The 26,519-nt window shown below is 39.9% G+C and overlaps 1 protein-coding gene across 1 annotated transcript in view; it reads left to right on the forward strand.

Annotated features, from left to right (window-relative positions):
* The window catches only part of ARHGAP15 (Rho GTPase activating protein 15), a 704,757-nt gene that overhangs the window by 654,800 nt on the left and 23,438 nt on the right, over positions 1-26,519 (forward strand). The gene's annotated exons all lie outside the window — the stretch shown is intronic.

The following is a 26,519-nucleotide window of genomic DNA, read 5'->3' on the forward strand; positions in this document are numbered from 1 at the left end:
AGAGAAATACAGACACTTCCCTGGTGGTCCGGTGCTTTAGACTTTACCTTCCAGTGCAGGGGCAGAGGGTTCCATCCCTGGTAAGGGAATTAAAATGCCTCGTGACCAAAAAACCCAAAACATAAAAATGAAGCAATATTATAACAAATTCAATGAAGACTTTAAAAACGGTCCGAGTCAAAAATATCTTTAAAAAAAAAGAGAGAAGTAGAACATTTAGGGGCAAGGCCACAGCAAGGAATAGGCAAGACACAGTTGCTGGTGGTCGGGCAATAAAAACACTTTTTTCCTACCCTCCATTAACTGTCAGTCAAGATGCACCTCTTAATAAATCTTTTCCCTTTATCAGTGAGTTCACTTGCTCATTCATTCATTCGTTCATTCATGAATTCATTTAGCCCATAGTGTTTGGGATACGAAAAGATGAAAGAAATTACCCCTGCTCTAAAGGAATTTTTATCTAATCAATTCATGTCTCTTAGACATCAAAACCGAATGAGTGTTCTCAAACAGGGAAAAGACATGCAAAGTGTGATACTTCACTTAAATCTGATTATTTTCCGTTTGAACACTTTTTGAACAATCCTTTTACATTCCAGAAAAATCCCACCCTCAAAAGCATCTCTTCTCTGATGAGAGCACAACTCTATCCTTTTGGTTCCAGGTTCACCCACCTTTTCCCACTTCTCTTTCATTTCCAGCTGCCGGTCCAGAGCTGCAAGTGCTCCTTTGGTACTGACCTTTGAGTCATCAGAAAGGGATTCCATTCACTCTCCTAACGCCACATTTCCTGTTTAGGGTCAGACATCCCCCACAGAGACAGTGAGGTATTTTATGGGTGGTTTACATATCCAGCTATATTTTTTTTAACTAATGGGAAAGGAAAAATAAAATGCATGCTGCATTCTCTTTGCCCTCACTCTGAAAATAACCACTAAAAATATTTTCATATCACACTGAAATATAAAATATTTTCATATTAAATTGAAAATAACCAATTCCTAGGGAACCAAGCTCTTAAAGTAATTCATACTTCCCTGGCAGTCACAGGCATTTACCCTTCTTCTCCACAGAGGCAGGCCTGTTTTATTCACCCCTCATCACATTCTTGCTATTCTGTGCTTGAGTTTCCCCTCCAACACTCTATAGTAGGCTAGGTAGGCTAAAGAAGCAGGTGACTACATAAAGAAAGTAAAGATTCACTGCCACATCCTAGTTATTTCTGATCCCAAAGCACATTTATCCAAGAAATGTTGATATAGAAGAAAACAGACATGAGGTTGTGGTATAAAAGAAAATGGACTGTGGCCGCGGATATAGTCGGGGCAGGGAGAGAGATAGCCAGAGAGAGACGGTTTGTTCATCAGGAATGCAGCCACCTGAAAAATACCAGCTAATTAGCTGTCTGTAGCCACAAAACACAGCAGTTTAGTGCAAGAAGTGAACAATACTTTACCTAATTGAAACTACAGAGCAGACTTAGGTAAGCTGCGTGCAATTACAGAGATTGGAAGTCAGCCAGGACACTGAGGTTAACAACCCCTTCTCACAAAAAGCACCACGGGAACATCAATGACCACAAGTGGTAAAGGCCGGCATCCTGTGGCCCATCCAAAAGGCCTCACCTCTCACAACCTAGGCTCCATCACAAGGGCGTAATGGTGTCAACAAACTGACTGGAAGAAAGAGTGCCCTCTATCGGTGTGCCTGGGCTGGGTGTGTGTGTGTGTGTGTGTGTCTGTTTTGGTGCGCGTGCATGCACACACACGTGCTCAGTCTTCGCGATCCATGGACTGAGTCCTGTGCTGTGTGACTAATTCAGCCTTCTTAGGAAGCAAGCTTTGAAGAGGTAGAATAGAGGGAGATTTAAATAATGGAGGACATTCCGAGTGTCAAGTGGTAGACAAGGGAAACTGTGAGGGATCCACCACCTGCTCATCTGGCAGCCAACAAAAAGGCTGCCTACCATCTCAGAAAGTTCTAGTTCAGAATTTCTCAAACTTGAAGGTGCTTATTGATCAAATCATGTAGAGATCTTGTCAAAAATGTAGATTCTGATTAAAGAGATCTGGAACAGAGCCTGAGATTTTGCACTGAGGACAAGCTTCCGGGTGCTGCTGTGTGGGAACCAAACTTTTAGAAGTCAGTTCTTCCAGAAAAGAGGGCAGAGACTGGACAAAGAGACTGAGGACTTTAAAATGAGATTTAACACCCACAGTAATCAGGCTCACTTTCATTGCTCCTAGGAACCAAAGGAAGCAGAAACATAGAGAGTTCAAAATAATAAAGACTCCAATCTACTCCTAAAATAACTTTTACTATTAGAGAATGTGAGAGGCACAGAATTTGTTCCTTGAACATGTTTCATGAATGAGATGGCTACTTTAAACAGTATAGCATTTTCCACTCACTGGCTGATACTGTAGCTGAGACACACCAGCCAACAGTGGTCTGGGATGACCTCCTAAGAACTAAAACTGTCTTTTAAAGTGAGTCAAGAGAACACAAGATGGCTGAATACAGACCCTCAAAACTTGATCAATGGGCAGTGAAGGGAGTAATAATCTTCCTCCAAAGCCTATAAAATACAATCAGTGTTGGTGACAAACATCAAAGAATGGGCCATTTTAAGCTTATATTATGCAAACTCAGTTTATTGCTATGTGCTGTGAAGCCTTTCATGCTAAAGGCTGCAAGTACTATTAAAGACTTAATTGATGGGTGGATTAATGATTACATTCTTTAGTTATTTCCTAGGTGCTTTTTAGACTAGTATCTACATATTTTGTGACTGCTTAATGATAGAATTCACTTTAGATGTATGAAAACATGCACACACAAACATATAAACACATGCTTATAAGCAAGACCCAGTTAGCCCCTGGTGAAATTAGTATGGGTTCCTACATTTAGACATTGCTGTGAACAAATTTTAAACTAGATAAGGCTAATGTTTGAATATGCATTTATCCTAATATATAGCTTGTCAGTATGCTACTTGCCAAAGATATATAAATGTAGGATAAGATATATATAAATGCAGAAGAATGTAAGCATCAAGCAATGAATCAACAGTAGCTCTGGAGTGCCTACTCTGTGTTCCACACCACACTAGGGAGGGTTGCCATTGCAGAGCTACTAATTTGAAAGTGGACAGAGCACTTGAAAAAGAGCAGAGAATAATTAATGGTTAAACAGTACATGAAGGAAGAAGTAGAGAAAAATAGTTAAGTCTGCAATGAAAGGTGGGGAACCATGAGTGAGGCCTCGCAGGAAAGTTGGAATCTGAAGTCTCAGACCATAGGGCCCTAAGGCAGGTTATTGAGCAGTTGAAGAATAGAAGTTTTGCTTTTGTTTTGCTTTCAATATCTCAATTTATTGAAAAGTCTAATTTGAAATTGTTTTGGAAATGGAGAGGCTGAAGGAGGAGGCTTGCAGTAAGGCTGGAGAACAGTTTTGTGTTGGCTGAGGAGCTCAGCAGGAAGAAGGGAACTGCCAGGAAAACTTAAAAGTGAGTCAGGAGTATTTGCTGATAGGTTTGATATGATGGATAAATGACCAGTAGAGTCTGAGACAATGCCAGAATGTCCAATTTGTAGACAAAGAGAGTGATGATATCACTGATAGAAACTGGGTTATCATGAACTTTGAGCGCCAATTCTGTGACAGGCACTGTTTTAGAAACTCAGGTGTGCTGTGCTGTGCTAAGTCACTTCAGTTGTGTCCCACTGTTTGCATTCCCATGGTCTGTTGCCTCCTGGGCTCCTCTACCCATGGGATTCTTCTGGCAAGAATACTGGAGTGGGTTGCCATGCCTTACTCCAGGGGATCTTCCAAACCCGGGGACTGAACCCACATCTCCTGTGGCTCCCGCATTGCAGGAGGATTCTTTACCACTGAGCCACCAGGGAAGCCCCAGTAAACTTAATGCATATAATATAAATGGATACATCAAACAAATACACATAATAAACAAGGAAATGCTACAGTCTAGTAGAAGGTGATAGCTGCTGAGGAACTAGAAAAATGGAGCAGAGTAAGGAGGGTCCAGGCTGCTGCAGGGGTAATCGAGTCCAGGGGTTTGCAGTCAGTGGGAAAGAACTGGCTACAGAGGGGAGATCTGAGAGAAGACTCAAGGGAGGGGAAGGAATTTGTGAGGTCCACTTGCCTGGAATCAAGGCATTCCAGGCGTAGAGAACATCTAGAATCTTAGTGTCTTTGAGCTATAGCAAAGCAAGGAGGCCAGTGTGACCTGAGTAGAGGGAGGGTGGGGAGAAGAGGAGGAGAAGAGTCAGCTAGCTGACAAAGCCATGTCACGTACAGCCCTCTGAGGCCACTGTGAGCACTTGGTCTTCTATTGAGTTCAAAGAAAGGGGGAGCCAGTTGCAGAGTTTGGAGCAGGAATGACAAGAATTGATTTCAGTTTTAAAAGAATCACTGTGTTGAGAGTATGTTCTAGGAGAACAGGATAACCAAATAGAAAACTATTTAACTTATCCAGTTACCAATCTAATTAGAAAGAGTTATTTGTGGGTGGAAAGTTCTTTTCATGCACTTGCCTCTGATAGGTTAAAACAATCTAAAGAACTGGATTCCAGCCCCCTTCTTGGATATGCTGCTGCTGCTGCTAAGTCGCTTCAGTCATGTCCAACTCTGTGCAACCCCAGAGATGGCAGCCCACCAGGCTCCCCTGTCCCTGGGATTCTCCAGGCAAGAACACTGGAGTGGGTTGCCATTTCTTTCTCCAATGCTTGAAAGTGAAAAGTGAAAGTGAAGTCGCTCAGTCGTGTCTGACCCTCAGTGACCCCATGGACTGCAGCCTTCCAGGCTCGTCCGTCCATGGGATTTTCCAGGCAAGAGTACTAGAGTGGGGTGCCATTGCCTTCTCTGTTCTTGGATATAAGTATCCCAAATAACTTAAGGCCTGTTAAGCTGCTGCTTTATTATCTTTACATGGGAATAACAGTTAACTTTATCTACCTTGTAGTGTGTGTGTGTGTGTGTGTGTGTGTGTGTGTGTGTGTTTGCACATGCCACATCTAAGGAGATGAAGAAAATGAAAGTCAAGATTATATACTGTTAGTAGAGTTTGATGTGATTGGAAATTCAAGCAGAGTCCAGACTAGACACTCGATCTTGCACTGAACCCAAATGAAAATAGAGACAGCACTAGATTCAGAACCACAAAACCTGAGTTTTCATCCTGAGTCCCTGACTCCTTAAACCTGTCGCCTTGGATAATACAGCTTCCTCAGTTTCCTCTTCTCTGTTAGAGAAGGACTTAATCCAGAGTCACATGTGAGTACAAGTCCAGTTATAAACTGAGAAGCACCAAACAAATGAAGCTCCCCAAAGCTCCCATTGCAACTGTACACAGGTCTACTCAGCCTGTTAAAAAATCATAGTTAATCCTTCCATACAGATAGCTAACTTTAATTCTTCATGTTAACTGAAGATGAAGAATGATTAAGAAATAATTTCTTCCTTCAGTGTCCCATGTAACCAGTACCACCCACGTAACCCGGGTGGAGCGGCAGGAGTATTTAGCGGATCATTTTAGCGAGGGGTCAAGTGCAGGTGTGGTACTAAAGAAGGAAGTGTCGATTTGGGAATCAGATTTTTTTAGAGTAAATATTCCAAACAGCTAGAGTGGATGCATTCACCGAAAGAATTCAGAGCCTGAAGAGACAGGATGGAATTAAACAACACAGTGGGGACCAACACAGTAAGCATCACTAACCAGAAAAGAGAAACAACACAGAAAATAAACAGATACAATAAGAAAGAATCATCAGCATGATAAAAATCTGAAGAGTATCATCTACTGGTATAAGTTAATAAATAACTTCTGCTCAAAAAGGATCCAGACAAATTTCAATTAGTTGACATTTCATCAGAAAGCCCCCCCCCATAATCACCCAGTTATCTAGTAACCACACTCTAGCACAAAGATAACTGAAGTTCCTAAAGAAAGCATCACAATTCAAAAGTTCCTTGTGAATTATCAAAGGACAATAATGTCATATCCATTGTAATTTTAATATTTTTGTGTTGTTTCATTACTGCTAATCCACACATAATAACATAATGTGTTTTTCACCAGAGCAGTTGCTTAATCAGAACCTTATACTGCCCAGGTCTTCTAAGTAAGGAAAGTATATGGGGAATAAGGAAAATGGCACATAAAACCATGTTTCCAGTCTGTTAAGTACATATTTACCAAGCCATCTTGCAACATACCTAGCCAATAATTTCCATTTCCTCTCTAGAGCCCTTTTTTTTGTGTCTTTTTAACTGACATTTTGGAATTCACCTGAAAACACCAACAATTTGCCAAGACAAAACTTGGCCTGTGGAGAAGACACCATATTCAATACCAATCTGGAGAAAACAACGTACTCAGTTCTTTTATTCATTATGATCGTAATATTTATTTTAACCATTATCACAATTTGAAAATTACAACTCAGTCCTAAGAAAATTGGCCTCCAAGCAGTAAAGAGTTAACACCAGAAAGTTCACCTCCTGGACCCTTTGGTCCATCTCCTTATTTCAGTCCCTCCTTCCCCGTGATACCACAAAATGAATAATGCCTTAGACATAGGCTTTGCAATGCTAATATTTGAACAGTAAAAGATACCTTAAGACCTTCATCAGGATTTTTTAAGGCGCCATTTAATGTCAGTGTCAAGGTTCTGTGAGGAATAATTAATATAACAAAACAAGGCCTATGTGCCCATCGATTGCTAGGGGATTTATGCAGGTAACTCATTAATGCTTCAGGGGGTTCTGCATGTAAATCCCGAAGCCTTGATAGGGAAATGGGACCCAATGATTTTTCCCCCCTATAAAAAACACAAACAATGACAAGTATAAAAGCAGATAACCTGAATATCTATACAAACAGCAATATGGCTTGTAAAAGTTTTCCATTTACATCCTGTCACCTCTTCTTTTCACATGTATAAAAGATGGGACAATTATTTCAACAAACCTACCCATATAAATCAATGCAGTTTTGCTGTGGAAAGACTGGGTGTTTAAGGAATTTAATATTTCAGCATCACCAGATTATCACCAGGATCCATTTCGCTTTGCGGTCAAGGGCATGATTAGCGCTGTGACAGGATATTGGCCATTTTCGTAGGAAGATCTGCAAATCCTAGTAAACAAATACCAGTTGGAAAAATTAAGAACAAGTCTGTGGACTGGAATGCACCCTACTTGTAATGGGAACAAAAAGCTGGCAATCAAATCTAAAGAAAAAAGCTAAATCACAGCAGAATGACCTACTTTAAGGCATTTGCCAAAGAGGCAGTGTTTTTTAGACAGCTCTTCTGAAGTAGCGTCTTTCTGTCTATGCCATCTGCAGATTTATTACTGCCTGAGAAAAACAACCCAAAAAAAAAAAAAAAAAAAAAGCTGTATTTGAATGATACTAGGAGCCTGGTCTGGGCTATAGGAAAGATTCCAGTATTGTGGGCACCACACCCACACCTACTGATGTGGTCCAAGGTTTTGCTTTAGAGGCACCTAATTAAGAAACCCTGACTCATTTACATGGAGACGTTTGATCTAAATTACACTCCAAACCGCACCAAATTGGGAGCATCTGTGAATGTGAAATGTTTGTTCCCTGTGACGGCTAGAACAGGGCCAGCTCTGGACGGCACATGTTCAAGTGACGAAAAATATTTCACATGTAACGTACTTCTGAGACCCACTTTTCCACTAATAATTCATAGTGATCCTAACCAGTATCTGTACTTCCACAATTATTTCAGGCTGTGAAAAATTATGTCACTTTTTTTCCTACAGCTAGAAAGAGGTAGAAGGCCACCTACTTTGTCTGTTGTCATCAATAAAAGAACTTAAGTGCAGCCAATAGCAAAAATGCAAAGCTGTATGGTGTAGAGGCTGCTCATTACATATATCTCTTAACCGGGGGTCCAGAAATACAGAGCAGCAATCTAAAGGAATAAATCTCAAGGCTGACCTCCCTCTCATCACTGGCTTAATAACTTCTCTAGTTTTCCACTTGGCTTGTTGGTTCTCAGGAAAGTTTTGCTTCTCAAATCCTCTGAAGCTATCTTTGTGTTAGATGACACAGCCCATAAAAGCAAGAATATTGATAGATTAAAAGTCACATTGTCTGCAATTAAAGGGCATTCAGATACAGTCCATGTCACTTCCATCAGGTAAAATGTCTTAAGAAAATTAAAAGAAATTTTTCTGCCATTGGATGCAAAGAACAGTACTCAGCACATAATTCTCATGAAAGTATTGTATTTCAAGTACAAGCAATGGTGTTTTATAGATGCAGTCAACTCTGTATTCTGACACTTGTGGCCAGTTTACCTTTTTAGACCATATATCACTTATGTTTCAACTGGAGTCCAAGGAATAAGAAAGAAACTTCTATAAACATTACAAATTCTTTTGTCTAAGAAGATACTATGCTGCATAGATCTGATGTACTGTTTTTTGCAGTAGCTAGAGTGAGATTTGAATATATTAATAGTTCTCGCAGCAGAGCCCAGGGAGTCTAGTTAATAACTTATGCATGGATATATAGATATATTTCAGACAGAGGTAAGGTTTTCAGCTCTCATGTTGGTAATACTTAGAGGGATCGAATGAAAGGGGCTGTTCCCCCAGAGTCTTTGTTGTGGGCATGCATTGTGACAGTATGGAGCCAGAGTTCTTCTGGTTGTCTACACAGCCTGGATTCAATAAACTGTTATATATGCATATTATGACAATGTGGTCAAGGAAACCAGATTTTTTTACTCTACCTTCCAGTGCCTGTATAGCTTAAATCTGGTGTTTATTTTTCTTGTCCCCATTCAATATGTAAACATATTCATAATGTAATACAGGTTATATGCATTTTATAATTAACATTATGGACTTAGTTGAGAAAGCACTCAGACCATACTGTATGAAAAATATGTATCTTTTTCTATATTAGACTATATGGTTCAGTGTGAATCCTAAGGGTGGATAATCCCAGATTATCTTACTTTGCTGGGACTACTTTAATAAAATGCCACAGACTAGGCTGCTTAAACAACAGAAATGGACTATCTCTCAATTATGAATGCTGTGAGAATCATCCCATCCATTATGCAAGTGTGAGATCAAGGTGTCGGCAGGTTCACTTGCTTCTGAGGTCTCTCTCCTTGGATGGCAGAAGGCTGCCTTCTTACTGTGTCCTTACATGGGCTTTTGTCTGTGTGTACACATCCCTGGTGTCTCTTAGTCCCAATTTCTTCTTGTAAAGACATCAATCATATTGGATGAAGGCCCATCCCAACAGTCTCATTTTAACTTAATTACTCAAAGCCCTATCTCCAAATATAGTCACATTATGAGGTACTGGGAGTTAACATTTCAACAGATGAATTGGGGTGTGTGTGGTGGGGGTGGGTAGGGGACATATTCAGTCCATAACACAGTCCAAGAGAATATCCATATCCGGGCTACTGCAAGTATGATTCTCAGCCACTTCTCCCATCAGGAAGAAACAAGGCTGACTTCCTAAGGTTTAGGGGAACAAGCAGCAGCAAGACTCTTCTCCTGCCTTCTGGCTAGACTGGAAGGAAGCAGCTTCAGAGTACAGTAAGTGTTACCACAGTGCCCGCCCGAGCTCCACCCCGCCTTCAGGGACCCCTGGTCTGGAGGCATAAGTGCCTCCCCTCCATTACTGCCGCCCTCCATTAGGAACAGATAATGCGAGAGATATCACTTTCACAATAAAATGTTGCACTTACACCACACCTTTCAACTCAGCATTTCCAAATGCTTTAAAAATCATTATTATTTTTATTATTTATCTGTAGAATCCCAGCAGTCTACTCAGCACTGGGAAGTGCAGTCAAAGCCACAGGGCTATGGTCTCAGTTACACAACCTTAAACCAACGCTCAAGTTTCCCCTCTTGATGTGCCAGTAAAAAAATCTGAAGGTGGTTGGTTGTGTGTGTGTGTGTGTGTGTGTGTGTGTGTGTGTGTGTGTGTGTGCATATTTAGGGGGGAGAAAAGGAGAAAGGAAACTTATCTGAGTTACCCTGCTAGCTGAAGAAATTTAGAAAAGAGCCATTCAATAGTGTTGCTCTAATAAACTAAGAACCACACCAAGGGAAAAAAAAAAAAAAGGCAACAGAACCAACAGTTTTGAACCTAAAATTCAGAAAATGGAAATGAATTGCCCTAATCAAGGGCAACTACAGTAACACTTTTAAAGGGTTATTAAGCAATGCAGGAAGTAGAAATCAATCATGTTCTGCATATTGCTCACTGGTCATTATTTCCTAGGTCAAATCTGCTTGACATTCCATTGAATACAGTCTTTCATCAAATTGAAAAGCCCTGGAGAAACTTTCATTGGCCACCCACATTTTCCAACAGGGCTGCAGCCTAATCCACCTCATTTTTGTTTCTGACCTTTTATCGTCATTGCATAGTCTGCCTTCTCCTGCTGAAACAACACTTCTGCTTTATATGACTTCCACAGTAGTGCATATATGCTGTCCATTCTGGAGAATTCCATGTATAGAAGAGTCTGAAGGGCTGCAGTCCATGAGGTAGCAAAGAATGACTGAGTGACTAGCACATGTACACATTCTTATAATGCTAGAACCTGGTCCAGTGTCTGGCACTTATGAAGTGAAGTGAAAGCGTTAGTTGCTGTCGTGTCTGACTCTTTGTGACCCCATGGACTGTAGTCCACCAGACTTCTCTGTCCATGGAATTCTCCAGACAAGAATACTGGAGTGGTAACCATTCCTTTCTCCAGGGGGGTCTTTCCAACCCAGGATCAAACCCAGGTCTCCTGCATTGCAGGTAGATTATTGCTTAATAATTGTTTGTGAAATAAATGAAACAGAAATTCTCATAGTACTCTGAAAAGCTGTCTAAAAGTGTATTTGACATATTCTGCTTCTTCAATAAAGTTATAAGCTAAGACAGATCACAACAAAGAAGAGATAGTCCAGATACAGATTAAAAATATAATGAAATAAGGATCTAGATTGCTTTAAATCAAAACAACCAAATGCATTCGTAGAAAGTATATGTTGAAAGTTATCTTGCCTAGCCTTGAATTTAGTCAGCAAGGGTTTTCTGAAAGAGTATGAGTTCAGGATTTTTTGTTGTGATGGGAAGGAGAAATCATAAACTGGTAAATGTTCTAGAACTGGGGGTGGGGCCTCTGGGGAACACTAAAAGTAAAAATAGAAGTCAGTAATTGGACTTAAAATGTCAGAAGAGGCAAAGTCAGGGAGGTAGAGGAAAGTTAGATTACTAGGAGTGTTCTAATGAAGGGCTTTCAAAGAAGATAAACACCCCCAGGTACAGAGAACTACTTTGAGGAGATTGTTAGTAACATAGGAATGTCATTAGTAACAGGACTGGGGATATGCTAAAGTAGGAATTCAGACAGTAAGAGCTGCCACAATGCAGCCAGAGTGAGGAGGATGTTTCTTGGGTCCTCTGCACTTGGTGCCAGCCACCACCCCCAGCAGCTCTGCTTTATTCCCAGGCAGAAAGCTTAGAAAGGACCTAAACACACACTATAATCACATGTCTTTGTCAGTCTACATGGGGAGTGAATCACAGAAGGGCATTTCCTGTGCTTAGGAAAAAGTACACAATATTTGTCATTCACCGTCTCAAATTGGTAATGCAAAAAAGACTACATACCCTTCTGTATTGGGCTATTTTGAGACTTAAATAGCCCCAGCCCCTCGGAGCAAAGATGCTGCAAAGGAGAAGAAAACACGGGGCATCTTCCAAGAGAGTGGACTAAGTCACTGAGAAGTGGCTGGCCTCATCTCAAAACCTACCAAAGAATAGTAGCACAGCTAGAAATGAGTTCAGAAGTGTGTGGCTTGGCTCAAGCTGCTTTATTGCATTTTGTATTTAGATGTCACATGTTTATATTCCAAAGTACAATGTCTCTTTAAAAATGTAATTGTTAAGACTAAAATCAGGAAGGGGTAAAGTGACTTCACAGAGAGACACACATGGAAGGCTTTTTCTTGGGAGCTGGGGAAAGGAATTGATTATGTTTCCAGTTCTGTGGAATTTCAATCTAATCAACACCTGGACCACTCCTTTTTAAAAAGAAAAAAAAGGAAATGAATTATTAAAAAAAATTAATGTTTGAGCATGCAGAGGAGTCCTAACAGACGTCTGGGAGTTTTAACAGAGACATCCAAAAGGCAAGTTAAGGTACAGCAGCAGTAACAAGCATCTGACCTTTATTCTCATTTTCAAGAAAAAAATGGTTTATAGGTTTTTGAGGTGTCATTGCTGGAAGGGAAGCTTGCCAAGCCTCTCATTTCGAAAATGAGCAAACCTGGGACTTTCCCAGGTTATCTAGCCAGTTTGCAGGTCCAGTAACCCAGGTTGACCTTAGTGGTAAAAGGAAATTGGAAATATACTATGTCAAAGGCACTTAAGTTCCAACTGGCTAATTATTCTAACTGGTTAAACACAGTTAAGGTTCCTAGATGTTCAGTTTCCAATGAAGGTAATTTCATCACAGCAGTCTCTTTTCTACAAAATTGTCAGGACTTTCTCACTGTCCTAGCTCTACCTGGAACTCTAACCCTTACTTCCATGAATGAATGTGTCACTTCATCAGATGAATGAATTTTCTCATCATCAGCTCCAACTGTACCTCCTGCGTCCCCCTTTTCAAGGCATGGCCCACAGTCTTCTCTTCCTACTCAGGCTCCTCTCTATGTTCTCTGCTCATTCCAGATTCTACCACTTCTTTGAAGAGTCTGTCTCAGTGTCCAGATCTATTCAGATTTGCTTGATCACAGATCTGGCCTCATCTGAGGAGACCTTTCCCTACTCTCAATTCACAACCCTTTTTTTTTTAATAATTCAGTATATAAATTTTTAATTGAAGGATAATTGCTTTACAGCATTGTGTTGGTTTCTGCCAAACATCAACATGAATCAGCCATAGGTATGCCTATGTCCCCTCCGTTTTCAACCTCCCTCCCACCTCCCTCCTCATTCCACCTGTCTAGGTTGTTACAACATGGAAACATACATTACTATATGTAAAATAAAAACCCAATGGGAATTTGCTGTATAACTCAGGGAGCTCAAACTGAGGCTCTGTAACAGCCCTTTTTAAGAATAGTTGTGGGGGGTGATTTGACACATACATACAACACAGTGACTATAGAAAATAAAATGTACAGCTCTTCTTATGCTTTTCTGATTCTTGCAAAGTGTCTAGCATGAAGAGACATAATTTATTGAGCACTAACCACATGTCCCTCAACTTGCTGAATATTTAAAGTATATCCTCTCAATTCAGCAACCATGTAAAGGAGCTATTGTTCTCCATTGATGTAGCCAATATCTAGCATCTAGAAGAACGATGATGTTTTCCTAAATCGCCCAACTAAAAAGTAGTAGAGCCAGCATTTAAATACAAGTTTTTCTTAATCCAAAACCTTTATATCTAACCTCTATGCAAAACTGCCTCCCTTCTCAGAGTAAACTGCACAGAAGTCACTAAATATTTGTGAATCTAATGAATGGGTAAATTAATAGATAATATGGAAACTGTCCCCTGCTCCAATCTGACTCAAAATCAAATATTGGTTCCCCTGAACAAACCTGGTCACACAGATAGCACAAGGGAAGCAGAAATGCTCTCAGAAGTTAACACTTAAGTTGATCAGTGGCAGCCTACCTGGAAGTGATATGACTCACAGGGAATAACAAGCCTCAAGTCAAACTTGGCAAGTGTTTGCAACTTTAGAGCCTGCCACCTAAATATCTACTCACCTCACCCCGTATTTTCCCTTTACCCTTATTTTCTTACTCATTTTAAATGTATTTGAAACTTTTATATTGAATTCATTGTATACAGTAAAATACATTTATTTTATAAGGTGGAAGTGTAAATAAGTTCAATACATAATAAAATTAATTCATGAAATAAAATTGGTGCTCAAATTTAAAGAACAAGTTCAGAAATGTTCACTGGCTAGAAGTGGATAGCTCATGGCCTCATGTATTATTTCATTCAAGCATAGGGCTATAATTCTGATGTTGTGTTTTAGGAAAGATTTGAAATGTGTGGTTCTAGAATGTATTTAGAGATACAGTCTATCAGTATTAAAATCAGAAGAGTTTAAAGGCCAATGGAAGAGATATGGGATTTTCATAGAATTCTTTTCAAAGCTCACTAAACAGTACAAAGATCTCTGAATTTGAAAATTATTTTGTACTCAAATACTGTAACGTTTGCAAACTGATATTTTAAAACACAGAGGGGAGGGTTGACTAAGACTGAAAGATATGGTTTTCTTGAAGTTTTTTTGCTAAATGAATATAAGACAGTAAAGAGAAGCTAATTTGATTGCAAATTCTGAGGCTACCAGATGGTATTTCTCTCTATTGCCATCACCAACCCTTAATTGTTATTTTCTAATGATAAGGGAGGCTGGGAACCACTGATCTACTTCAGTCATATCACATGAATATCTGAAGTCTCATAAAGACATCCCTTGTCCAGATTTTTCCAGTTGTGGTAAAGAGCTGTGATGTTGAGGCGACTCTCGTGGGAACCAACTTACTTCTGCGACTGAACCGTGCGAAGGAACTCAGTTAGGGAGAGGGAGAAAGTATTTCTTAATTGTCGTTGCCCTCTGCTCTGTCTGTGGATGTCTTTGTCTACTACAAATTCTCAAGGACCTCCAAAGAATGAGTCAAGCCTTTCCTGAGAGTGTTGAAAGAATGGGTATCTGGTTGGTTTAAACTGCAGGCATGTGTGTGACCAAATAAAGCAGATCCCTGAAGAGCCTTTTTCCAGATGTATATATGACATTCGTGCTTTATTTCGGCTCCATTTAGAGAGTGAAGGACCTTTCAAAAGTAATATAATGTGTGTAGAGTGAGGGTTTACTCTCAAGAAACCAGATACCAATTCCCAGTTATATCAGTGAACTATCCTTCAGTTACTGATTTTAACTATAAGATGAAAAAATTTAAATGGACCCAACTTCATTTTTCAAAAAAATTGTGCAAATTTAACAAGCCCATTTCCCAATTCATGTGTTATGACATGCTACTATACATTTTCAATCAGAAAGTGTCTCAAGATTTATTCAGAGACTAGAATTCGTTTCCTTTTTTATTTGCTCAGTCAATGGAATTATGAATCAAGAATGTTCATTCCTCTCTGTTAAAGAATATTGACGCCTATCTATTAAGACAGAGGGTCAGTGTCTGAAGAGGAATTGGGGGAATGTGTACGATTTCTAAATTTGAATTTTCAAAAGTCTTTAACAGGCATCATACAAACCCAAACTATTAAAAAAGAAACCCAGTCTAAATTTATTTTTACAAAGATTGAACATAAACGAACAAAACCAGTAATAACACTTCACTCTAAATTTAATTTGCTTTTATACAGGCCTACTACTCTCATTCATGTTAACATTCAATGCATGAGCTTTATTTTTTTGTGAAGCGTCCAACCTAACTAATTTTGGATATGAAGGCAGTGCTTACCTTGGTTTAGATGTGCGTTAACACTGACTCCCCTTCAAACCCAGTCCTTTTTCTCATCAGAGATGGCCGGGAGCAGTAGCATAGGATGAAGGAGATCCATCATGAAATGTCCAGTGTCAATGTGTTCTCCCAGTTTACTTCCTGACCTTCAGCATGCAGCCACACTCCTGACCCTCATGAGATGGAGCCTTAAGGGGGAAATGGCACTGAGTACCAATTCTATGTCCTGTTGTTCTGTGATCTCAATTAAGTGCTAATTAATTACCACTGGCATCTTTGGCATTGCTTGTCAAATTGCATTTAGGAGTAGCTTTCCAGTGTTTAAATATCAGTAATCCAAAATCCACAGTGAAAAATCCCATGTGTTACTATGCACCAATTTTTTTTCCTTTTTAAAACTGTTTTAAAATTCAACAATTATGTCTATAACTGAAGGTAGCTTTCAAATACAACAAAGAGGAATTGGTATTGTCAATTTTGATTAATAGTACTTCATTAATAAACATCCTGTTATTCAGTCTCCACCTGCACTTGCTGATGTTGCCTGGAATCAATTAACTCATATAATTTGATTTATTTTACAAAGACATTTTGGGATGTGCTGGGCTGATGATAAAGGTCCTATTTTAGCAGTTCTTGATTGCAAGTTAGATTGTACCTGAATGGATTTCTGTTTCTGCATGGATATGGATATGTATACACAAGTGTGTGTTTTGCAAGTGAGTTGGAAGAAAATGCTGAAGAAGTTTTGAATTAAAGAATTCACTTTAAAACATCTTGGAGGGGGTGGGGGGGTGGGTAACCCTCCTGAATATTCTGACTTGATCTGAAGACTTCCAAGAAATGCAGATCTTGAAATGTTAATCTTGTCTCTTAATGAAGCCATTTTACTTAGCAGATTAGTGAGTCCTCTTTAAAATCAAAGAACAAAACAGTGTCACAAAGCACCAAAATTAAAGCACCAGCTAGGGCTAAGATATTAGAGCCAGATATTAGATTCAGCTTCATGTATAATTTTGTTTCACTTTGCTTTGTTAGAGGTTTAAATTTCTTTTTCTCCTCTAAATATTTACAAGTCATGATTGCCAGATCAATCCATTTGATCCCAATTATATACTCTATGAAAACATTACTTAGCCTTCTATAGTTTCTTGAATGCTAAAGTTTGGTACAAGTGACAAAGGCCAACTCAAACTGTTTAAGTAGGAAAGAGAATATATTGGACTCACATGCATGTATGCTCAGTCGCTTCTGACTCTTTGTGGCCCCATGGACTGTAGCTCACCAGGCCCCTCTCTTTGTCCCATGGCATTATCCGGCAAGAATATCCAAAAAATGCTCTTACTGAAAGAAAGAAAAAAGATGCACAGAAGGAAAAAAATCCACTTGTCCACAACTATAAAGTGCAATCTCTTATTTCCCCAACACAGCTGTCCTACCTCTGAGTATAATAGTGAGGTGAGGTGAAGTCGCTCAGTCAGTGTCCGACTCTTTGCGACCTCGTGGACTGTAACCTACTAGGCTTCTCCGTCCATGGGATTCTCCAGGCAAGAATACTGGAGTGGATTGCCATTTCCTTCTCCAGGGGATCTTCCCGACCCAGGGATCAAACCCGGGTCTCCCACATTGGAGGCAGACGCTTTCACCTCTGAGCCATCAGGGAAGCCCCGAGTATTTCAATCAATCAGAGAGGAAAATGGAGGCTAAGTCACAGTAAGGAACAGTGTTGTCTATGAGCAAGAAAGCTTGCCTAGCTTTCTTTCCTGCTCTCTGGCAAAGAGACCTCAAGGCCTATGATGCAAAGAGTGGCTTGTCATTTCCTCCTCCAGGAGATCTTCCCAACACAGGGAACAAAGCCATGTCTCGCATCTCCCGTATTGGCAGGCGGATTCTTTACCACTGAGTCACCTGGGAAGCATTTATTGGGTTACATAACTGAAAGTTCTAGGATGAGATATGACGTTGGGCATTACTAGATCCAAGTGCCAGCGTCTTGCAGAGAATTTGCCTCTTTCCATCTCTGCTCATCTTTAGGTTAGCTTCATTTTCACTTAAAATCTTTCCTCCTGGCAGCAAGATGGCAGCAACAGTATTGTATTGTATCAGCTTAGCATTCTCCTACTCAAGTAAGCCTCACTTTTGCTGTGGGAATAGAAAATCCCCTGAACAATTCTCCTTGGCCTGGCTTGGATCCCGCATTTATTCCATATTTGTTTTTCATCCATTCACTGTGGCAGAAGAAAAGGCATGGCTCTCATTAGCTGGACTTGGGACATAAGTCCACCTCTGGAGGCAAGGACTGGGTCAACTCCATTCAAACTGGGAGTGGAGTTGAGACTGGGAGTAGAGGACAGGCAGTTTTCCCCAAAAAATGCTCTTACTGAAAGAAAGAAAAAAGATGCGTAAAAGGAAAAAAAACCCACTTGTCCACAACTGTAAATTGTAAGTGCAACCTCTTATCTCCCCAACACAGCTATCCTACCTCTGAGTATAATAATATTTCAATCAATCAGAGAGGAAAATGGAGGCTAAGTCACAGTAAGGAGCACTGTTGTCTATGAGTAAGAATGGTTGCCTAGCTTTCTTTCCTGCTCTCTGGCAAAGAGACCTCAAGGCCTATGACACAAAACTGAAGGAATGTCCATCCACCCATCCATGCATTCCTTCATCCATGTAACACTGATGAGTTCCTACAGTGAGACAGGCCCTGAACTAGGCACTGAGGCTACAAAAATAAATAAGGTGGCTCCTTAAAGAGCCCCTGTGTGGCAAAAGTAGTAATAATGTAGTCACAAGAGATAAGATTTTGGCGTTACATGAAGCTGGGTTTCAATCCCAGCTCTTTTACTAATTAGGTATGTGAGTGTAAACAAAGTTTTCATTCCTTCTGTGTTTTAGTTTTTGCATCTAAAAACAGGTGTATTGTAAGAATTAAATGGGTAATATTTATAATTTGCTCAACATAAGGCCAGGCACATAAGGTCATTGTTCAATAATTAATAGTCATTACTGTGTTTATCAAATGAGATAATGCAAACAAACCATTGTATGCAGTGCCTGGCACATAGTAAGTGCTCAGGAAATGGTAATTGGCAGCTATTATCATATGAAATAGAATTAGGGACCAAATCCAAAAGGAAACAAAATTTAAAAATCAAGAAATATCTATTATGATAGATTTGGAAAAAGCATTGAGAATTCATCCAGACCTACCCCATCTTCAGAGAAAACACTTTAGTCATTTTAGATTTAGTAGAATTTATCTTCTCTTCAGAAAAAGTGCTCCCCAAAGCAATTGTCTTCCTTTTTGCTCTCATATTTCATCAGTTTACATAATATTTAATTAAATTACATAATTACAATAATAAGTACAACTGGCATAAACTTGTTTGGGGCTCTCTCCTGGGACTTCCCTCTAGTGGGAACAGATGTGCACAGTTGAGAGTCATTAACTAGCCGCAGACATTCAGTGTGTTCTGGGCATTGGTCAGTATATTTTACAGAGAAAATAGAGAGCTGGTTAAGTAGAAGTCAGCCACAAGAACCTTTGTAGTACTACCGTGGTCTTCTGCATACTCTTCATCTTACTGAATGCCACTATTACTTAAAAGTGTACCCCATATTTACTTGTATTTTTAAAACTTCTATAAGCAATATAATCAGAACTTTATAGCCAGAATTTTAAGCCTGCCTTCTGGAATCAGTTTTCCTATAATCACAACTATGTATTGGGCAAAAAAGCAGTGCTAGTAGAACATGAAGGATTAATACTTGGTACTGTTCTAAATCCATTTCTAACTCTAATCTGAAATAATAATCTTAATAAATCTAAATAATCTTAAATTCATTTCTAAGAAGGAAAAAAATAGAAACTTTCTCACACATTGAAATGACAATAACAATAAGGTAGAATCTAAAAGAAGATTCAAATATGCTTTCATTTCTGCCTGTCCAAATGCATGAAATTGAGAGATTATTCTTTTCATTTTTCATGATGATCTCATGAAGATTTTTGAAACTTATTTGTTTTTTGACTTGCAAACCTCAAAATCAGAGTGCAACAAAAGTGAGAAGACTTAGAACATCTGTATTTTAAAACTGGCAGGTTGGGGGAGATTAATGACTCTGTTTAAAAGTAGTAGTCATTCAAAGCTAAAATCTAATGAAATTCTTATTTGTAATCAGGTACTCCTGCTGAGTATTAGAAGTAGTTCAATCTGTGCCTCAGGAAGTTAAAATTTTATGATCAGAGTAGAAGCTATCGTCATTGCTGATTCTTGATCAATGGGAGAGTGACAAGCCAAGTAAGCAGGGCCAGGGGTGGGGGTGGGAGGTAGGTCTTGGGGTAAGTGCTGGACTGGCTTAGCCCCAATCAAATAATTACAATATTAATAAATATCAATAGTGGACATTTTAAAGAAAGAAAGAAAAGAAAAGAAGTTGTCATATAGGATAGGTCACATCCAGAAGACACATGCCTTTCCCTGGTTGTCTGTGAGGTAATTAAGAGTCCTGAGCGTATGTGCGCGTGCCTGCACACACACACAAACATACACACATACACACACACAAAATTAAAGGCATCTTTCAATCTTTGACTGTTTTAGATGACTTGGATCTTTCCCAGGTAATCACTGGCCACCTGGCAGACACTGACCTCATGTAGAATGGCTCACTAGTGAGAGATGACTTGAACCAGATCAATTCCTTACATTTGGCAACCTCCAGGTCTCTAAATATTATGGAGATCAACAGATTTTACTACTTATTTATGTGAACTAGGTCATCTGTAGTCATTATAATTTCAGACATTAGGTGTAAATAACAATTTAAAATTTTATTGCTACTTTTGGTGAAAGAAAGGGTCTGAGCCAAGATACTTTTTTTTCTGTTTTTTTTTTTTTAACTCTATTTCTTGAAATAGTTACACAATCCAAATTGCATGCTCTGCTCTGTAAAAACCTTATATTAACAACCATTGCTGCTGCTGCTGCTAAGTCACTTCAGTCGTGTCCAACTCTGTGCAACCCCATAGATGGCAGCCCACCAGGCTCCCCCATCCTTGAGATTCTCCAGGCAAGAACACTGGAGTGGATTGCCATTTCCTTCTCCAATGCATGAAAGTGAAAAGTGAAAGTGAAGTCACTCAGTCGTGTCCAACCCTCAGTGACCCCATAGACTGCAGCCTTCCAGGCTCCTCCCTCCATGGGATTTTCCAGGCAAGAGTACTGGAGTGGGGTGCCATTGCCTTCTCCAAACAACCATTGCACAAACTGGAATGTCCTTCTTCAAACCAAATTTAAGGGCTGAGAAATGTACTCTAGTTGGTCCCATTCCTTGATTCAAGCCTCCACCTTTGGCCCAAACAACGGTAACAAAACATGGCCAGGCCTACTTTCTGGAAGAAAAAGGAATATTCTGGTGAGTTTTGAGAACACTGAGTGAGGCAAATTGGAAAAAGACACTGGAACCAGGTTATGAAAGGGCTAGCATGTCCAAGTAAGGAGCCAACAGATTTTTACCTTACAGATAACAGAAAACCACTGCTGGTTTTCAAGTCAAGAATATTGATCCATATGATGAGACTAAAGGAGTCTAGGTACATGCAGACTTGGAAAGGCTCTATAACCTTCCAAGATGGGAAGGAAGCAATGCTGGTGGCTCTGATATACTTGGGAGAGAAGAAAAAGACAATAACCTTAGCAGAGGAGCTGGCAAGCAATAGGTGAGAGAGTCAAGTGTCTGAGTAGTCCCTCTAGGGTTCTCGGGGGAAAATTGAAAAACAGAACCAAATATCAAAACCACAAGTGAGACTCAGTCCTGCTGCATCAATGAACTAGCAGGATGCATAGGCCCTTTAGAAGAAACTTGGGTACAGTTGAGGCCGACAAGAAACAGTACCAAGAATCTCAGGAAAGTATCTTTTGTCATTCTACATCATCATTTCTACTAAAATTAAAGGAACATGTGTTCAAACTTCCAATCCTTATGAAATTAGAAGCCCAGTGTCTCTCAGGTTATTGAAAAGGATTTATGTTTCCTCTAGTTGTTTTGGGCTTGATTTCCTGCTTCAGCTGAACCCATAACTCATGCATGCCTGATCACTTGCCAGTGTTCTCTTATCTTAACTTTGCCTTGTTTCTTAAAGCTCACTCTAGGACATAGGACTTAGTAGACATTTACTGAAGATTCATGGAGGATAGAAGGATTACATCACACCCAGCCTAGCAGATAATTTAAAATTTAAACTTCAGTAATAGCCATTCCTATTACTCCCCTTCTTATTTTCCCTATGCCCTCTACTGGGAATTTTTGTGGAGTGTCTCTTTCATTTGGCCCCCAACTTCCCACCATGTAATTCTGCCTCAACTCCCTTCTTTGATATTCTTCCCTTTTATACACGATCTTCATAAGTCTATTTCATGTTTTATAGAGAGAATTTGGTTAGCTCTTTTTCTGCTGTGTTCTAAGGATTATCTTTACACAACCAAAATGCTTTGTTAAGAAAGAAAAATTATTTTTTTGCCCTTAAGAGGAATTCTGCTTCTAGCTATTAAGTCAGACTTTTCCCCTAGTATACTTGAATCTATAAGTTGAGCTTAGTGGTACATCTTTTTTTACTTAAGTATGGATTAGTATATCTAAACTGACCTGCAGATTCGTATACTGGGATAACCTGTACTGTGCTGGCCTTTCTGGCTATCACTGTCTGACAGCATATTAAGAACACCACTCATGTCAGACCCTACCCCTTGCCTTTCCTCTTGACAATTTATAGATCCAATGCTATTTAGACAGGTGGAGAGGTAATCTCACCAGCGAGGCAATTCCCGTGGGCCATTATACATGCAAGATATTTCCTCAATTCAAAAATGCTATTGGAGGATTTCACTGAACACTCCAGGAAAGAAATTCCTGAAATGGCAGTGTTGAAACTAGCAAAAGGGCTCTGCTACAAGAAGTAATATCCTCACCAAGCTGTTGATACCATTTGAGAAATTTACATCTTGAGACAGTATCGGATGGCAGTGATAACAAGCTCCTGGGTCAACGATTCTCCATGTCTGTCAATTGATCTCATCCCAAGTTAAGTAGGGGCAGTGACTGTCTTGCACTAGCAAGATTAGTACAGGTCCCCAAACTATCAGAAGCACCCATGAACACTTTAGTGCCTAAAAGAGAGTGAAATCCTATCAGAAAACAATGAACATAGGTTCTGTTCAGTTTCCATTCCAAGGACCATGTTTGTAGGCTTGGGAGTTGATTTAAACTGCTTCTTGTTTTTCAAATACTTGAATTGTCCTACCCACTTGGAGAGGAAATATTGAAGTTATCGATCACTGAGAGAAAAAATACAACAGGCAAGGATCTAGCAGCTATATTCAATGTACTTATTGTTGTGGAAGTGCTTCAATGTCCTGTCCCTCAACCTCTCCCCAGTGTTTGAAAGTGAAGTGAAAATGTTATTAGCTCAGTTGTGTCCAATTCTTTGCAAGCCTATGGATCGTACCCCACCAGGCTTCTCCGTCCATGGGATTCTCCAGGCAAGAATACTGGAGTGGGTTGCCATTTCCTCCTCCGGGGGATCTTCCCAATGCAGAAATTGAACTCAGGTCTCCTGGATTGCAGACAGATTCTTTACCATCTGATCTATCAGAGAAATCCCCAAATCCCTGAACCCAACAATGACAAAACTGTGAAAGACCAATGCAACTCACCCTCACTGAGTAGTGGAGGTCTCTTGGCAACCAGGGTGAAAACATCACCTTGGCAGGTGACAGACACTTGAGCCTTGGCTAGGGCATTAATGAACAATATTAATAAAGACTAATTAGATAGTGTTTGTTGAAATGTTTCCAAAATGATGAGCAAAATAAAGCCAACCTAAAGAAAATATTGAAAAACCTCCCACTGAGCATGCTCAGAAAGAGCATTTGAACTTCTTTTATTTTTAAAATGCTCAACCATTTTCTTCAAAAACTTGGCTTGATCTTCCTGATTCAGTGATAACTGAAGTCATGCCAACTTTGATGTTTTTAGCTTCAGCTGTTTTAGAGCTATATGTGATCCCCCCAAAAGGTTGGAGTGATTTTTATTTCTGAGTGAAGAAGGAAGCATATGTTTTAACCCTCATGTGCCTTTTTTGAGAAAGGATGAATTAACATCCTATAATGTTTTACCTTTGGGCTTAAAGAGTGTGGTTTGAAAGTCAAGGATACATTTTTCAGAAATTAAAATGGAAGCTCCAGCCTTCAGGATTAAGTCCATGAATTTTGTCTGTTTTACCAAATACATTTGGTGAATTGCTTGTCTGCTGCTATTGTTTTAAAATGGCAGCAGAGACAAGGCAGTCTGGAGACTTGAGCAAGATGGACCACACACAAACCTAACTTCAGGACATCAAAAAAACATGAAACTAATATGCAGAAACACTGGAGCATCTTGAATACATTTTTTTTCTAACCAGATAAATGACAGAATGGGAAATAAAAATGAATTTCAAAAGCTTTAATCCACCTGACAGTCTAATTTCCCCTTCTAATTATAGAAATAGGAAGGAAGGAATAAATAATGAGAATTTAGAGGCTGAGTGATACCAAATATAACTAATCCCATTGAAGGAGAAGGAACATAGAAGAAAGGGTTGTCAGGGTGGCTTCTAAGAGCCATGCCTACATTCTTTTCTATTTTCAACCATGCCAAGGCTTCCCTCACATTTCCCTGGGGATCAGTTGTCCATTGTGTCTCCTTAGGACATACCAGAGATGGTGAGGTAAAGAAATCAGGGTAATTACAGCTGATACCATTATTAGCTAGAAAGTTAGACAACAGCCCTAATGATGAAGCATGGATGTGTTAAATGGCTCCCAGCAAACCCTAGTTGGTGTAAAACTTACATGAGAAGTTTAGGATGGAGCATTCCCTGGGTTTCTATAGGTGGAAACATTGGATGATACTGGTGCTTCAGATCAGACCTAAGTCATTTTTGCCAATGATGACACAATGTTGTCTAGTAGTATCAAATTAAATTTCACTAAATCACGATTCCCCCTATATCCTGGTATGTACCCGAAACTCTGGAAGAACAACAAAAGGAAAGAATTGGTAAAGAAATGACAAATGTCTCACTCTCTCACAATGTCAGAAAAACTATGGGCAGAAAAATTGAAACCAGAATGAAAGAAAGGAAATTGAGTCTGTGTTTACAAAAGGATTCCAATTTGGGGTGAACTGTCCAACTCAACCAGTGGCTTTGGAGAAACATGATTAAAGTGATGACTGAGGTGTTTTGTGTCCTAGCCTCAGTTTCCTTTAGTCCCCTCGGAGTCCCGTAACAGCCAATCAGAAAGGAACCTGGCCCGGAGGCTTGTCAGTGATAATAATTGAAAACATCTGTCCATGTAGCAAGTGTGGGAAGCCAGAGCAGTTCTCTGACAGAGGGAGTTCTCAGACAGCAAGCCATAACCACGACTGCGCTCATATTCTCCTTCACAGGATTTTCTCACTGCCAGCTGTCTTTATTCTCCTGCCAGGAAAGCCAGGGGCCTGGGGCTCTTACCCGGGCTGGGGTTAAGTGAGCTGGGACCAGGGGAAGGAGGGGTACAGGCTGGCTCAGAGCTTTGGGTACCGAGATGAGGGCTATCTTATCAGGAACTAAAGAGACCCAGGGCCGGGGGAAAAAGAACAGCAAACAGAGAAACCAGTGAAGGATGAGGAGGACAGAGGAGTTCCCAGTCTGCACTCAGAGGACCTGTCTTTGAATCTGACACCACCATTTCTGTGTGACATCGGGCACCTCCCTGAGCCCCAAGTTTCTCATCTTTGTGCGCTCAGTCATTTGTCCAGCTCTTTGCCACTCCATTGACTGTAGCCCACCCAGCTCCACTGTCCATGGGAATTCTCCAGGCAAGAATACTGGATAATAGTGTTCATAAAGCTCTCGTGAAGCTGTTGTCAGGAAACAATAACATGATGCACTTGAGTGGCACAAAGCAAGGGCTGAACAAACATTAGCTGCTTTCTCAGAGAGAAGATGGCTTACCATATAGCACTTGAGGTTTAGAAAAACAGAAGCAGAAATTTCTACTGGAGGGCCTGATACCAGGGTCATGAGCCGAGATGTTCCTGCTGATTGTGTCACGTTGTCTTTGACAGTAGCCACGTTGTTCCTGCAAATATGGCTCATCCCCTGGCTGTAGACTTTGCCAACCTGTGTTGTTTGGCGTTTTGTGCTGACTGTTTGTTGTAGCTTCTCTGTGCCCCTAGAGCCATGTTCTGGGCTGCATCAACTTCCCTCTGATCTAGCTGGCTTCACCTCACTCCCAGTGTACCAATGCCTCATTCTGTCGATCCCAACAGTTTGCCAGGTCTTTCAGCTTGGTGCTGAATGTATCAAGGGAATATCTAGCCAGAGGAATGCCAGTAAAACATTACTTCAGCCAATTGAAGAGAAAATTCCAAATTGTAGGTTAGAGAACATTTAAAGCAAGGAAAGTTGGAGCAAGGAAAAGAAAGAAAATAAAGTTTTTAATAGGAAGATTTAGATGTTTCCCCTGCCTACAGGGAAAAAAAAAAGTTTTCATTGAAAATATAATAAACCAATAGATTTAGAAGGAAAAAAGAAACAAAGGATCTTAAAGGGAAACATTCAAAAACACCAAATTATCCACATCATTTCATTGCTTAAGATACTCTGTACCTAAATGAACCACCTCTGAAAACTGCATGAATAGTCACATCAGCACAACTGTATGTATAACTAACTCAGTTATATGATGTATGATATTCACTTGGAAGCTAGAAGGAATAAATCCAGCTTGCAAAGAAGCAGAACTTACTTTTGGTGAGGGGCTGCTTAGGTCCTGAGAAAATCTTGCTTAAAACATGGGTGGCAAGAAATAATACAAAAGGAGAAACTTGGGGAGGCCAACTTTGTATCATTAGTTAAGAACAGTTATGTATTGTATATGTA

Source organism: Oryx dammah, unplaced genomic scaffold, assembly GCF_014754425.2.
Source record: "Oryx dammah isolate SB20612 unplaced genomic scaffold, SCBI_Odam_1.1 HiC_scaffold_27, whole genome shotgun sequence".
In the NCBI taxonomy this organism is placed as follows: domain Eukaryota; kingdom Metazoa; phylum Chordata; class Mammalia; order Artiodactyla; family Bovidae; genus Oryx; species Oryx dammah.